Genomic DNA, 13,725 nt, shown 5'->3' with positions numbered 1-13,725 from the left:
ATTTCTTCCTCTTTGAGGAACCTCAGTCTTTTTCTCTTAAAGCCTTCAACTGTATGGATGCAGCCAACATAGATTATGGAGAATAATCTTTTTAGAGTCCACTAATTTAAACGTCAATCACATCTAAAAAGAACTTCACAGCAACATCTAGAGACATGTTTAATCAAGCAACTGGGCAGTATAGCCTAGCCAAGTTGACACATAAAAACAGCTACCATGCTCCCTGACTATATTTTCCTTGTAAAGAGTTCAAACAATGGGAAGAATAGAGAAGAAAGAGTGTCACACTCTCAACTCTGTCCCCTTCCCTTCACAGAGATGAACACTGTCAAACTCTCAGTGAACACCCTTCCAATGTTATTCCTTTAACATTCATATATGTAAATATATACATATACAATGTGCTTTGCTTTATTCAAATGGGATAATTCTATAGGTATTGTTTGTGTCTGGTTTTCCCTCTTGAATGGTAAGTCACATATATTTATCCTTTTATTTACTTGGACAAACATTTATCCAATAATTATAATATTAAATGATACAATTGAGTAAAAACAAAAGTCCATATTTTACCCCCTTCCTGAACCTCACTTTCATCTTCAACAGTAAATACTGTCATCTTTTAAGAAAGCTGACCACTTAATTACCTGCCTGGCGTGTGACCCAGATTCTAGAATCTCCAGAGAGTATTTATTGGGCACCCCAACCCTGGTCTGAGGCCCTTCTGCCCTGAGGATTCACTGCTGGGGTAGAGAATGCTCCTGAGATTGACTGGCTCCATGACTAGCCAGAGTTCCCATGAGGCACGTGCAGCCCCACTGCCCCCATCAACTGATGGGGAGCCCTCAGCAGGGGACCCCCGTGATTCCTCCTCGGGTCCAAATGTGGATTCAGGGGAGGCTTTGCAGAAGCAGGGTGACCAACCTGAGAGCCCAGATCCAGGCCTCTGTGACAAACCACCTCCAGAGGGCCCAAACCCAGAAATGCCCAATGAGGAAGAGAACAACACCATCCTCTGACTCTCCTTCCCCAGGAAGCTCTGGGTGATCGTGGAGGATGTGGCCTTCAACTCTGTGCACTGGAATGACGAGGGAGACACAGTGTCATCAATGCAGATTTCTTCCAGACAGAGGCAGATCTCCCCCAGTACAGATGTGTGGACAAGATCTTCGAGACAGACAGTGTCAAGAGTTTCATCTGTGAACTGAAGCTGTACGGGTTCAATAAAATCCACCCTTCAGGTCACTATGCAGGGAAGAAGAGGATGATGCTAACATATAAAGCCCTTGCGGGGAGACTAGACTAGATGTGCCAAATGCTGGACGGGTTTCATTTCCCGGGATAACATTTTTCTCATGAGAGAGTAGTTAAGGAAAGAGGAGAAAGCAGTCTGTCATGTTCCACCACCCCCTTAGACAGGACCCACAGGGGTGACTCCAGACCCTGAGGGGCCACTTGATGTCAGGGAGCACCAGTAACACCTCAAGAGAGGCCAGCCCAGGGGGAGCTCTAGGGATCAACATGCTAGGGCCTCACAACCTGCCAAGAATGAAGAGACCTTGTCTCCATACTTAGGCATGGCCGGGATGGTGGTGGGAAGGCAGGTGGCAAGGAACAGCTCTTCTCCCTCACGGTGGCTAAAGTGATTCATGTCCTTTCAGATCTATCACAACTCCAATTTTCAGAGAGACAAGCCTCTCCTCCTGCAGAACATCTGGAGGAAAGGTAACCCCATAACAACTGCTCAGCCTGCCACCAGCACAGCAACCATTCCAAAGAGAAAGAAGCAAGTGGTGGAAACCAGACATTCTCCTTGACTCCACCACAACCAGTGCACCCAAGAAGTGGGCAGGAAATTCCAGAAGGGAATCCCAACTGCTTGCAGAACCCCCAGCCGGTGCTCACTTGTGTTCTCTGGCCTTTGCACTATGGGCAGTGTAGACAGGCAGGGTGGAGGAAACCATCTCCCCAGTGAGCACGGTAGCCTCAGTGGGAGGGCATGTCCAGCAATGCAATATCTATACCCCTGGCTACTGCTGTGCCGGGGTCCAGCCCCAGCAGGATCCAGGGGAACCCTTAGGATGAACGGCATCGGTGAATGAGAGAGAGAGTGAGACAAAGCTCGGGGCTAAGTCTGAAGTTTATTTTTGCATGGCTCCTTTATACCCTTAACAACATCTTTGGGGGAAGTGCATATTGCTTACACACAGGTCATCTCAAAACACTACAGCAACTTGACCTTCAACAGAAACTGGATGTCACCCACATACTTTTTCATTCACAAGTCTTTCTTATCATTTGGTCTTCAGGCCTGCTAACATTTTATGGCTTGCACCTGGTGTGACTTAAGCAACTTCAGTAGCCGACCCTGTTTTTCTTATAACTAATCTATTTTCTTTCTAATAAGCTCATCTCTATGGGAACTAGACAGGATTACATTTTTACAGAACAGGAATGTGAAGGACTGCAGAAACAGCAGATATGGCACAAAGCAGGCTCTTAGTCTAAAAGTTAACTACCTGCAAGAAGTCGCCAGCTAATCTCCATCTAAAGTATTTTCTATTAGGCACATTTGTGGCTATCATATTTGTGGAGCTTTTCTCACCCCGTGAAGGGGCCTATGCTTAATAGTTTCTTTTGTTAGCGTACTGTGTTTAGGATGTTTAGAACAATCAAGAGCATTTTTTGCAATGAGAGCACATATTTATCACACAAGCCAGAATGCCAGCAAAAGGGTTCAAATTTAAGCATTTCCTTCATCCCTGGCCCCTTCATAGGGTACCAGCATCCAGGAGATTTATTAATTAGGGTTTTAAGTTGGTCCTCATTCAGTGAAAGAGGAGCAGGAGAGCTCTCAGCAGGCAACACAAGAATCCGCAGCAGGGTAAATAAGAACAGCAGCACAACAGCAGAAAAGGGAGGAGGATACAGGGTGGGGTAGAGGCCGAAACCAACCTGGAGGGTCCCTTATCCTAGATGGCCTTGCCTGTCAGGTTTTTGCCTCGTGACCCCATCATGGATGGGGTCCCGGACGGCCTTGCCTGCCCGGTATTTTCTTCATGACCTCGTCATGGGCGGTACCTCCCGTAACAGCTCCCAGCACTGCTGGAAGGAACAGCTCAAGGGAACTGCCTGGGAACCCCCTGGAGTACCCAGATTATGATTCAGTGATGGATGTGTACAAGACCTGTTACTCCATCCTGATGGCGGCCCTTTCAGTCATGGCCCCAGATGATGCCCCTGAGTCAGAGGAGGAGCAGGGTGAGATCTCAGATTACAAGTGTGCCCTCTGTGAGCATTTCAAGGACAAGCCCAATCCCTGAACTGCCAGATCCCTAGGGACCGTGAAAAGCACTCTCTTGTAACCAAAAATCTATTTCTGGCTCTAATAAAGTAAAGTAAAACTCCACAGGATTAAATAAAGAATCAAACGAGAACTGTGACTCTGTTCTTTCTCTATGTCCATGCTATTCACATGGCACTGGGTGAGCCAGATGAGGCTGGAAGCCCACGCCCTAGGCAACCTTCGGTCCAGTCCCCATGGTCCCTTTTCATTTGAAGCAGCAGCATTTCACATGGTTGGCCAACGGTCTGACACATGAGCCAAGTGTTGAGGCGAGCCCGGGATGGACAGGTCCCTGGGCCTTGCCTGCTGCTCAGCAGACAGCCCAATCGGGTTCCTGACCTTGGGTTTGTCATCTTCCGTGATTCATCCACCCTGAAGCAGAAGGGGCTCCTCAAGGGTCCCCTAACAATGCCACAAGTTTTTGATCAGCAGCTGAGTGTCTCCAGCTCCCAAACCAGGGTCCTCCCCAAGAGCCTGACTGGAAAGAAGGGTCACCCCACCCACCAAGGGCCTTGAAATCCCATGACCCCAAACCCAAAGACAAGTACATGGTTCTACAAGGTGAACAACATCCTTTGTCTCTCTGCCCTCACAGCTGTATTAGGAGTCTGTTGTTGGATGTGTAGCATCCTGCTAGGCACTGCATCCTACATACATGCCTTGTGAACCAAGGGACACTTTACAGTAGGACAAGGGTCACGTGTAAGGACACACCACGGCCTGTTCCTGGGCCTGGTGGGCCTCTCTGCCTGCCGATGTTTTGCCCAGCCACCAGCCTTCCCCATCACCCCCTGGAGACTGTTCCAACATCGGGGAGTTTGGACCAGAGCAGAGAGGGAAAAACACTAACTGGTTTCCTAACAATACATTTCTCTCAACCACCCAGACCCAGCAGGGCCAAAACGACTGGCAACACCATCTTTTCATAAAGGACAAAGTCCCAGAGACTCTCACTGAGTCCAGAGCAGCACCGCATGAGGGGAGTCCGGCCCCTGGCCCCACACCAAGTGGGCGGGGCCCATTCAGACTGAACCAGATGGGCACGTCCAGGGCACAGCGGTGACTGGATGGCGTCACCAAGAGCTGGTTTCTCAGTCACTTTCTTCTCGAGAGCCCAGTTTGGACAGGCCTCCTGCCCAAAGGGGAATCATGTGTTCAGGGATGTCCACCTGTAAGATGTCCGTCCCACCCCTCTCCGGGACAGGATTTAGCAGCCAGCGGTGATTGGTGAGAAGAGTCAGGTACTTCTGTTCCACGTCCGGTAACAGGGCCTGATCTCCAGCTCCTCCACCTGGTTGTGTTCTAAGTTTTCTGGGCACAGCAAAGTGTCCCCAGTGTCCATGAGACCTGTGTGCAAAGACAGGACACAGAAGGAGAACAAAGTGATTAAAAGTCACACCTGCGATGAACATTGAGGTGCACGTGTCTCTTTCTGATCTGGTTTGCTTGGTGTGTATGCCCAGAAGTGGGCACTGTTTATAATAGCCAGGGCATGGAAGCAACCTAGATGCCCATCAGCAGATGAATGGATAAGGAAGCTGTGGTACATATACACCATGGAATATTACTCAGCCATTAAAAATAATTCATTTGAATCAGTTCTAATGAGATGGATGAAATTGGAGCCCATTATACAGAGTGAAGTAAACCAGAAAGATAAAGACCAATACAGTATACTAACGCATATATATGAAATTTAGAAAGATGGCAATGATAGCTCTATATGCAAAACAGAAAAAGAGACACAGAAGTACAGAACAGACTTTTGGACTCTGTGGGAGAAGGCAAGGGTTGGATGTTTAGAGAGAACAGCATCGAAACATGTATGTTATCAAGGGTGAAACAGATCACCAGCCCAGGTTGGATGCATGAGAGAAGCGCTCGGGGCTGGTGCACTGGGAAGACCCAGAGGGATCAGGTGGAGAGGGAGGTGGGAGGGCGGATTGGGATGGGGAATACATGTAAATCCATGGCTGATTCATGTCAATGTATGGCAAAAACCACTACAATATTGTAAAGTAATTAGACTCCAACTAATAAAATTAAATGGGAAAAAAAATAAAATAAAAAAATAAATAAAAGTCACACCTGCTAGAGACTAAGACTTAACACGGCGGGGAACTGTGGTGAACTGAATTCTCTGGCTGAGTATTTAAGACAGTCTCATCTCAGCAAAGGGAATTTGGGGTGAGGTCAAGCGAGGGAGGGAGCAAAAAAAAAAAAAAAAAGAGGTCTGGTGTGCCAGGAACCCACCAGCCCACAGGCAGCTCTCAGTCTACCCACTGCAGGACACAGGGACAGAGCATGAGGGTCCCACCGGGGAGCCTGCAGGCATCAGGTCCCCAAGTGATTCACCAGCAGACAGGTGTTGCTGTGGGGCCTCACCCCTGGGGAGTCAGGGGACTTGCTTAGGCCCAGCTACAAGCAGTCGGGGTATGGAACCCAGGCTGGGCGCATTCCTGCCTCTCATGGTCTCTGCTGGGCACACACACACACGTGAGTACACAAACACCCACATGTTCACACAGAGACAAGTGCCACGTGCAGAGGTGGATGTGCCTCTGCCTCATAGCACAAAAGGGGATGGAGGCCCCGAGTGGTGTTTCAGGCATCGCGGGCCACTGTCTCCCAGCCCAGGGACACTCACTGTCCCTCTGAAGAACCCTCAGCTCCCCCCCTCCTCCCACCAACTGGTTCAACAGAAAACAAATGAACATAACCAGGCTGAGATCCAGGGCAGTACTGGGTGCCATGTGGGCAACGCAGGGCAGGGCATCACTTGCCCATGATCATTCCATGGCCAAAATGTTAGTGACCCACAGCAAGGCCTGGATCTGGGCAGAGCTCATCCCCAGCCTCTGCTGTATCAACTCCTGCCCGGCTGCATCCTCCCAGTCCTGGTGCACAATGTGGACAGCTAGGGTACAGTGCTGGGTCCACACAGCACGGGCCGCCACTGCATCTCCATGGTCTTGACACCATTTAAGATGAAACCCGTGTAAGGCTGTCAGTCAGAAAGACAGCTGAACCTCATCTCCCAGGGCTCCCAGGGCCTCATGTGGCTGCAGAAACACAGAACCACAAAGGTCAGGAGCCTGACACAGAGCCGTCCAAGCTCACAGCCCTGGGACGGACCTCAGCCCAATATGTTTGAGCATCCTGCAAGTCGCTGACACAGAGTGGGTGTGTCACACAGGGCTGGCTCCTTCTGTCCATCTCCATGCCGTCTGCTTGCAGATAAAGGAAAGGTCTTCACAGAGCTGATGGATGTCAAGTGAGCTCATTAGGATTGACCCTCCTCTAACAGGATGGCTGGCCTCATACGAAGGACACATTTAGAGACAGGCACATAGGAGAATTGGGGTGAAGAGGAAGGCAGAGCTCTCTGAGCCGAGACAAGCCCACCATGGCCAGCAATGCCCTGGAAGTGAGGGAGTAGGGATGGAAAAGACTCTCCACACAGCCCTCAGGAGAGTCAGCATCAGCTGACACCTCAACCTCAGCTGCCGGTCTCCTGAACCAATATGGTTTGTAGTTTGAGCCACCCTGCCAGTGTGGCCCTGACAGAAAAGCCGTTCTCCAAAGACAACATAGATGGCAAACAGGCACTTGAAAAGATGTTCAACATTCCTAATTATTAGACAAATTCAAATCAAAATTCCAATGAAGTATCACTTTACTCTGGTCAGAATGGTCATCATCAATAAAACCTATGAAGAATAAATGCTGGAGAGGGTGGATAGCAAATGGAACCCTGGTACACTGTTGGTGGAAATGTAAAATGGTACAGTCAATATGAAGAACAGTATGGAGGATCATTCAACAACTACAAACACAACTATCATATGATCCAGCAATCCCACTCCTGAATATATACCTGGAAAATACAAAACTCTAATATGAAAAGATACATGCACCCCAGTGTTCATTGCAACACTATCTACAACAGACAAGATATGGAAGCAACCTAAATGTCCATCAATGGATGATTGGATAAAGAAGATGTGGTACACACACACACACACACACACACACACACACACACACTACTCAGAAATGAAAAATAATGAAGTAATACCATCTGTGGCGATATGGATGGACCTAGAGATTATTATATTAAGCAAAATAAGTCAGTTAGAGAAAGACAAATATTCTATGGTATCTAAAAAGATGATAAAAATGAAATTATTTACAGAGAAGATACAGACTCAGAGAACAACTTATGGTTACCAAAGGGGAAAAGCAGGGGAAGGGATAAATTAAGAGTTTGGGATTAACAGATACACACTACCATGTATAAAATTGTACTACTGTGGTGCTGGAGAAGACTCTTGAGAGTCTGTTGGACAGCAATGAGACCAAGTCAGTCAAGCCTAAAGGAAGTGAACCCTGAATATCCATTGGAAGGACTGATGCTAAAGCTGAAGCTCCAATACTTTGGTCACCTGATGGGAAGAGCTGACTCACCTGGCCTCCGTCCTCTCCCCACCTGAGTCCCTGCTCCTCACACCAGGTCCCCAGTCTCTCACAGACCCGGATGTCAGGAAGTCAGCACAGGTGCTGTGTGCTCTTCTCACCCCAGGAGCTCCTAGGGTTGACACAGGGGCGGGGATCTGTGGGGTTCTGTCAGTCTTCCCTCGGGGTCCTGTCAGTCGCCCTCAGGGACCTCACCTTTACTCTGGGTAGGACTTCAGATTCTCTCCCCTCCCCTACTAAGGCCCCAGCCCTTACACCATGACCCCAGTCTCTCTGAGACCCAGATGTCAGAAAGTCAGCCCCCTATACCAGGACCCAGTCTCTCTGACACCCGGATGTCAGGCAATGCAGCATGTGTCCGTTTGCCCTATGTCCTCCCAGAGCCCACTCTGCTCTGCGATCCAGGGTCCCCTCAGTCCTCCCTCAGTGTCTTCGCCCTGACTCTCAAAAGAACTAAGATCTTCCCCTCTGCCCATCTGAGGCCCTGCCCCTTCTAACAGTTGTCTAATGTCTCTGAGACACAGATGCGGAAGTCAGAATAGGCTGCCAAGTGCTCACCCCACCACCAGGGTCACCCAGGGCTGACAGAAGGGGCACAGATTAGTGGGGTTAACTTACATCATCCCTCAGGGACCTCATCATTAACCCTGGCAGACCTGGGGATGCCCTTTGTATTGACCAGAGGCAGGACCCTCACATCAAGGCTCAGGGAGCACAGAGGGTGGATGAGCACATGCTGCATTTCCTGACATCGTGGGTCTCAGAGAACCTGGGGACCCGGGTTAGTGGGCCTGGCCTCAGGTGAGCAGAGGGAAGAAGCCCAGCTCCTCCAAGTTTCTACTTGAGGGCCCTGAGGGAGGACTGAGGGGACCCTGGACCACAATCAGAGGAGAACTCAGAGAAGCCTGTAGCTGCTGTTGGTCCTTGGCAGCCCTGGGGTAAGATGAGCCCAACATGCCTGGTCTCACTTCCTGACATGGGGTCTCAGACTGGGGACCTTGCATATGGGTGGGGCCTCAGATGGGCCGATTCCCAGGTGCTGCAGGTGTCAGGTTGAGTACCCTGACAAGGGACTAGAGGTCCCTGGACACCAATCAGAGGAGACCTCAGAGAAGCTCTTCTCTGTTGTCAGTCCAGGGAGACCATGGGGGTAGGATGAGGGCAACAGGCAGGTGCTGACTTCCTGACATTCGGGTCTTGGAGAGACTGGGGCCCTGGTATAAGGGGCAGGGCTTCAGGTGGGAAGAGCCGAGAATCCCATGTTCTGCCCAGAGGCAAGGTTAGGTGTCTGAAGGAGGACTGAGGGGGCCCTGTGTGAGGACTGACGGAACCCCACAGATTCCTGTCTCTGTAGTCGTACCTGGGAGACCTTGGGGGTGACAAGAGCACACTAGGCCTGTCTGCCTTCCTCACATGTGGGTCTCAGAGAGACTGGGTACCTCGTGAAGGAAGCTGGGTCTCAAAATGGTGGACAGTACAATTCCTGGTTCTGCCTAGAGTCCAGGCTCCATGCAAGAAAGGACTGAAGCAGTCAGACCCCAGATTGGAGGCAGCGATCCTGACCGTTGTGGGAACTCTTGGAGGCTATGAACGGGGTGAGCAGGGTGAGGCGTTTATTGATTGCTGGCTTAGGGACCTTGAAAGGTGAGGTTTTCTGGGCAGAGTGCAGAGGCTATAGGTCGGCACAACCTGGACTCCCCAACCCCGACGGAGGACTGAGCAGACTCCTGCCACTGTGGTCAGTTCTCGGAGGCCAGGCAAGACATGAGGAGGAGCTGAGGATCGAGCATCTCACCAGCCTAAAACCTGCGAGAGGCCCTGGGTGAGTACAGCTGCATGTGGTGCCCCTCAGCCCTTTCTGTTCAGACTTGGGCCTTTTTGGACTTTCACTGCAGGCCCCCAAAGGTGAGGGACCAGGCCAGCCAGAGGATAGGTGAACACTACAAGGGAACCCCGATGTGACCTGCCACCACACAATGGGGGGACCTCACAGAGTCCACCCCTCTTACTATCTCAGAAGGCCCATGGCTGTGCCACAGGATACCATCGAGGTGTCCCCTCCATTTCTCCCACAGGAGCTCCAGGAACCAGCAGGGGAAAGCAGAGGTCTGAGGCCCATGTCCTGAGGTCAGAGAGCAGAGGAGGTCCAGGTAGTGCCTGGAGTCAAGGTGAGGATGGTGCCCTGAGTGTGCACCAGGGTCTCCCCATCCCAGAACAGAGGGGACCATGCAAGGCCCTAATCCCTGCACCTTGTAAGTGCCAGAAAACTCGGGCTATGCTGTCTGCATCCTGGGGAGTCACTTCACTTCATCCTTCAGGTAGCCAGGGGATCCTCCCCTGTGAGATCTGAGTGAACTCCTCAAGGGGAGACCAGTAAGTGGCCTGAGTCAGACTGCCCAGCATGCGGTTCTCAGTCGAGGCCGGTCCCGCCACTTCCTCCCCCAATCCCCTTGGTCCTCATCTGTCCCCCTGCCTCACTATTGTTTGTTCTTTGATACCAGTCGTGCTTGTTGCTGAGATGAGTGAGCAGAGCAAGCCCAAGGAAGGCCTTCAGGGCCCAGGCAATGCCCAGGGCCTGGTGGAAGTGCAGCACTTGGGGGCTGAGGCAGGGGAGGCTGCATCCCCATTGGCCTACTCCCCCACAGAGTCCTCCTCGACCACTGGAGAGGCCTTGCCTCAGGAAACTCTGAATGAGATGGTGGCTAACCTGATGAAGTTCCTGCTCCTCAAGTATCAGGCCAAGGAGCTGACCTCACAGGCGGAAATGCTGAAGGTCTTCAGGGATAACCAGGAGCACTTCCCAGTGGGCTTCAGCCAAGCCTCGTAGTGCCTCCAGCTGGTCTGTGGCATGGAGGTGAAGGAGACGGGCTCCAGGGAGCACATCTACGTCATGGTCCCGACTGCCATTCAGTGCTGAGTGTTGGGCAGAGCCTGCCTAAGGCTGGCCTCCTGATGCTGGTCCTTGACCCAATCATGCATAATGAAAACTGTGCCCCTAAGGAGGAGGTCTGGGGAGCACTCAGCAGGATGGGGGTGTGTGTCGGGAGTGAGCACTGCATCTTTAGGTAGCGCAGGGAGCTGCTGACCCACGTGCAGGTACAGGAGGGGTCCCTGACAGCCACCCTGCCTGCTACAAGTTCCTGTAGGGTCTCTGGGCCTCTGCAGAGACTAGCAAGTGGCAAGTCTTGCGTTTCTGCTCACAGTCAAGTGAAGGAGTTTGAGGTCCTTCACATTGCAGTCTGCAGAGGCTGTGAGGGAGGAGGATGAGGTGGCCTGAACAAGAGCAGCAGCCAGGCTGATCCTTCCCTCTGTGATTAAAGAGGGAGCGGTCAGCCTTCTCAGAAGTGAGGGCCCTGGCCAGTTGGAGAAACTGGTGTGTCACATTTTTGGGTTCCTGTTGTCTTCGATGACATGGAGGTTCATCTCTGTTTTCCTTAGAAAATTTTCAAACTGTGATTGTTTTTTTTTTTTTTTTTTAATTTTCTTTTTTTTTTTTTTTTTTTTTAATTTTTTTATTTTTCAGTGGGTTTTGTTATACATTGATGTGAATCAGCCATAGAGTTACACGAATTCCCCATCCCGGTCTCCCATCCCACCTCCCTCTCCACCCGATTCCACTGGATCTTCCCAGCCCAACAGGCCCGAGCACTTGATACATGCTGTTCTTTCGAAACTTCCCACCCTCCCCTTCTCCCACAGAGTTCAAAAGTCTGTTCTGTACTTCTGCGTCTCTTCTTCTGCCCTGCATATAGGGCCATTGTTACCATCTTTCTAAATTCCGTATATATGTGTTAGTATACTGTAATGTTCTTTATCTTTCTGGCTCACCTCACTCTGTATAATGGGCTCCAGTTTCATCCATCTCATTAGAACTGATTCAAATGAATTCTTTTTAACGGCTGAGTAATATTCCATGGTGTATATGTACCATAGCTTCCTTATCCATTCATCTGCTGATGGGCATCTAGGTTGTTTCCATGTCCTGGCTATTATAAACAGTGCTGCGATGAACATTGGGGTGCACGTGTCTCTTTCAGATCTAGATTCCTCATTATAGAAGGCGAAATAATCTTCAGTGTCTTAGTTTTGTGAATGATGTTGATCACAATGTGTTTGTGCTTACCCAGTTCAAGAACAAGACTTCTGCTGTTTTGTAAAAGAGATTGGGAACACTTCCACTGTGCTTTGTGGTCCTGAACAGGACACAATGAAAGTGGAATTAGAACTGTTTTGGAAAAGTGAGCTTACTTAGCAGTAATATTGATGGGGGAAGAATTAGATGATAAAAGCAATTGTAGTGAATCCATGCTTTTGCCCTTCTTGTGTGCCATTCTCAAAAACTAAATTATCTCTGTTTATTTGGATTTGCCTGGGTTATTTAAGGAAGTAGCATACAATTAATCTGAGCTCCCTGCTGACTGGCACATTTATTCTGAAGACCTTTATGGAGCCTCTTCCCTATGAAAGGCCATGTTAGCAGTGGGGACAGCAGGAGAAGCAGGACACCCCCACACCTCAAGTGATGATATAGGAGTCACACTCACACGAGGAAGGTGGAGAGACATCACCTAGGCCCACTGAACAAGGCTACACAGGGCAGGGTGGTGGGGCTCCAGGAGGAGCACTCAAGGGTCATTGCCTGAGCCAAGGCTGTTTGGGGCTTTGGGAAGCTGGGTTGCTTCTGTGGGAGGCTGGGTGGTGACATCCCTCCGACCAGCAGACAGTGTCTTGGGGGTGACGGGAAAGTCTGAAATGGATCATTGCTGTGATGTGTCCTTTTGCAACTTGGATAAGAGAGATATCTTTCTGGGTCAGAAGATATTACAGAAGGGGCTGTAATTCTTGTCACTTTGCTCTTGGCCACAGGGGCAAAGGAGGGGTTTTCTACCCAATATCTGCCAGGAATCCTTCAGAACTTTGGTTGCAACCCCTTGAAATGTTTCCCAAGAAATCCATGGAACTACTCTCTTTCCTGGTCCTGGGGATCCAGAACCCAAGGTGTTAATTAGCTTTAAATTATCTTGATTGTAGTTGGCCATTTTAAACAAGGATTTGACCTTTGTTGGTGCTGCAATGAAGGAAGGTAATGTTTGGATGGAAGATCAGCTGGGACAGAGGCAAGGAGTGCTTCTTGCTTCTGTTACTTGTAGCAGCTTGTGTCCTGCTGGAACACTCCTCCACATCCAAATGTCACAGTTCCTCTAACTGGAACTGGGGCTTGCCAGGTAGGTCAAAAGATGAAGAATCTGCATTGTGGGAGACCTGGGATCAATCCCTGGGTCAAGAGATCGCCTGGAGAAGGTCATGGCAACCCACTCCAGTATTCTTAACTCGAGAATTCCATGGACAGAGGAGACTGGCGAGCTACAGTCCATGGAGTCTCAAAGAGTCGAACAAGACTGAGTAACTAACACTATGGTCCACTACTGTCTAGGTAGAAAAGCTTCTTAGTACATTTATGAAGCATCTTACTTGGCATATTAGCTCTTCCACATCCTATTGAGGTGCAAATTCTCTGACCCGCCCTGGACAACAATGCAGGCAACCCACTCCAGTGGACAGTGGAAGAGTGTCTGGGGGAAACAGTGTGAGAAATTCCTGCCCCGCCATCACAGGGCCAACAGTCGCCAGGCCTTGCGAGCTCTGTGTCATCCCTCAGGCGCATCCTGCAGCCCAATACATGGGGCTCCTCACACCAGCTCGCCTCCCAGATGAAGAACTGAGGCCACGGGGCTTGGGCATCTTCCCAAGACCACGTGCTAGTGAGGGCTGAGGTGGGCTCAGAGTCCTGGTCTCAGTTCCTCTAGAGACCCTGCCCTTCCTGCCCACCCCATGCCATGGCCCGACCTTCCTACTTCTCACACCTTCCTCTTCTCAGTGCTACACGATACCTCTGAGGTGAC

The 13,725-nt window shown here is 50.2% G+C and overlaps 1 pseudogene; it reads left to right on the top strand.

Moving 5' to 3' along the window:
- The first annotated feature begins 779 nt into the window (after nucleotides 1-779).
- Nucleotides 780-3,323, top strand: LOC136153485 (heat shock transcription factor, X-linked member 3-like; annotated as a pseudogene).
- The last annotated feature ends 10,402 nt before the right edge of the window (nucleotides 3,324-13,725 follow it).

This window comes from Muntiacus reevesi, chromosome X (assembly GCF_963930625.1).
Source record: "Muntiacus reevesi chromosome X, mMunRee1.1, whole genome shotgun sequence".
Classification (NCBI taxonomy): domain Eukaryota; kingdom Metazoa; phylum Chordata; class Mammalia; order Artiodactyla; family Cervidae; genus Muntiacus; species Muntiacus reevesi.
Note: the sequence above shows the minus strand (reverse complement) of the source record. Positions and strands in the feature narration are given on the sequence as shown.